The 2,409-nt window shown below is 33.0% G+C and overlaps 1 pseudogene; it reads right to left on the bottom strand.

Annotated features, from left to right (window-relative positions):
• Positions 1 to 1,937: 1,937 nt before the first annotated feature.
• LOC111737216 lies at positions 1,938 to 2,057 on the bottom strand (annotated as a pseudogene).
• Positions 2,058 to 2,409: the final 352 nt, after the last annotated feature.

Here is a 2,409-nt window from a genome sequence, read left to right on the forward strand (position 1 = left end):
TTTTTGACTTCTCGTTTAAATAGAAATCATATACACAAGATACTTTTATAGTTGTGTGAATATAGCATTTGCTCTTTCTTTCATAAAGATATGTTAATGATGAGATCAATACAAATGCTTAAGAGTCATTTAGAAAAGAGAATTTCTACAAATCAGGTGAGTTTTGCAATTCCAGTGACCACACGGTTAAAAGCAAGTGCTAAAAAATATAAAACTAATTTTCAAATATTTTCTTCAATTTTAAAGTTATTCAAAATAAGTTAATAAAAAAATTTATGCATGAATTTGAAGTCAAACATAGATTTTAAAAATCAATTTTATTTCTTTCTTTTTATCTGTTCATTCAAAGATGCCTTTTAAAAATTAGCCTAATTATTTTTCCACCTAAAGATCCTAATCTTGATGTAGGTGGTTTTGATAACAGTGTAAGCCTGATAGCAAACATTCTCCTGAATTTATACAGACCTGTCAATTTGTAGATAAATAGATTGATCAGAGAAATGGCCTGTTTCTGAATGACATTTAAAACATTCATGTGTATTACACAAAAAATAAAAGTGACACACAAAGACCCTTAGCAGTTATAAAAGTGCCAAGAGATAGTATACTCTGGTTGATAGATAACTGAACTGTATTATTACAGTTCTAAGGACATTTTTATTTAATTTGAGAAGAGTAAGCAACATCTGCTGCTAAAACAGAGCTAATGACTGAAACCAGGAACACAGAATGAACCTGCCCAGTGTTTACCTTAAATCCTCTCACCTTCCAAATTGTATCCTATCTTCTAATCTTGACCTGTTTTATAAACCTCTCACTCTAATCTTAATCTTAATTCCCTTCTTGTCTGAAACCCTGAATAAAAATCAGCCTATCTAACACACACAAGACAAAAACACTGAGTTCTAAATCTTGTGCACATGAAAATGAGTCAATGCACAGTTAATTAATGTGGCAGTTGATCAATGTGAATTAACTCCTTTGTGCCCTTTCAGTTCTTCCCTATTTTTCTACTTGACTGATGTTGCCTTCCTCCACCCCACTGCCCACTCTACTACCTACTCCCATGCTTGTCTATCCCAAACCTTCATAAGAGTTCTTATCAGCTTTTTCATTTTGAGGACCTATCCTAATGGTCCTCAAAATGGACACAGGTAGTATTATGGGAATCAGTTCTCAGATCTTCAGCATCCATATGTTTTTTGTTTGTTTGTTTGTTTGTTTGTTTGTTTTACCAAAACTGTTCTGCCTGAGAAAGAGCCTATGGTCCAGGTGATTTTGCTGGTTCTATTTCCAGCTCCCCTTTCACAGGCACACTCTCTCACCTAGAAAAATAAAGGCACATCTATCAGAACTCATCACAGTACATTGCCTTAGAGCTTAAAACCCTCTAAGTCACTCAAGATAAAACTAATTTGAAATAGTGGTGTTGATGTTGGTGTTGGTGTTGGTGTTGGTGTTGGTGTTGGTGTTGGTGTTGGTGTTGGTGTTGGTGTTGAGACCACAATGACTCTAAAGACTGGCTAATGAATCCTTCTGCAAGTCAAGCAGTTTCTAACTCTTTTGAAAAAAAGAGCTGAGAAATCATTAAAAATAATTTTTCATGATAGATCATTAAGTACATTTGTAGGATATATCTTGGAAAAGTGAATGGCTTTCTTACATCAAAACTCCTTCCATTACTATCTACTTATTTGGTGAACAAAATGTTTCAATGAATCTATAAAAATTTCAATTACAGTTAGAATTGGATCTGAATGTTGTCTTTTTCTAACCATAAGTAATATTCATCCATGAACACATGAAATAACTTTCAAATACCTCATCTATCTCATTAAATGTAGTTCTATATATATTTAGGCAAGGCAACCCTTGTTTGACCTCACAGATTGCAAGGACCTTGTCAGCTTACAATCCCTTATTTTTTTTATTTTTTACGCCTATAGCACCTGGTCTTCCTAGGTGGTCTCCCATCCAAGTACTAACCAGGCTCAACCCTGCCTTAGCTTCTGAGATCAGATGGGATCCGGCTTTTTCAGGGTGGCATGACCATAGACTAATTTTATTCTTATATTTAGTAACTATTAACATTTGTAACATAATGATGTTGAGGACCCACTGAGTACTAATAATAATTATAATGATAATTTGATTCCAGAAGAAAATCTTTAAACAAAAAATTAATTTCAATTTACATGTATATTTTTGTTTCAGAAAAATATTTAAAACTTTCAAGCATAGAAAACACTGGGATACAATTTCTATTGGGAAATGGAATAGAAATATGATTTTAAGGAGGTTAAAGAAAAAAGATGATATAAAATTCCCCCCTTATTTTTGCCCATGTCTTTCTTATCACTATGAGATTTAGGCCCTGTTGACTACATTGATAATTGTGTATCAATTTAT

The sequence above is a fragment of the Pteropus vampyrus genome, unplaced genomic scaffold, assembly GCF_000151845.1.
Source record: "Pteropus vampyrus isolate Shadow unplaced genomic scaffold, Pvam_2.0 Scaffold24, whole genome shotgun sequence".
NCBI lineage: Eukaryota > Metazoa > Chordata > Mammalia > Chiroptera > Pteropodidae > Pteropus > Pteropus vampyrus.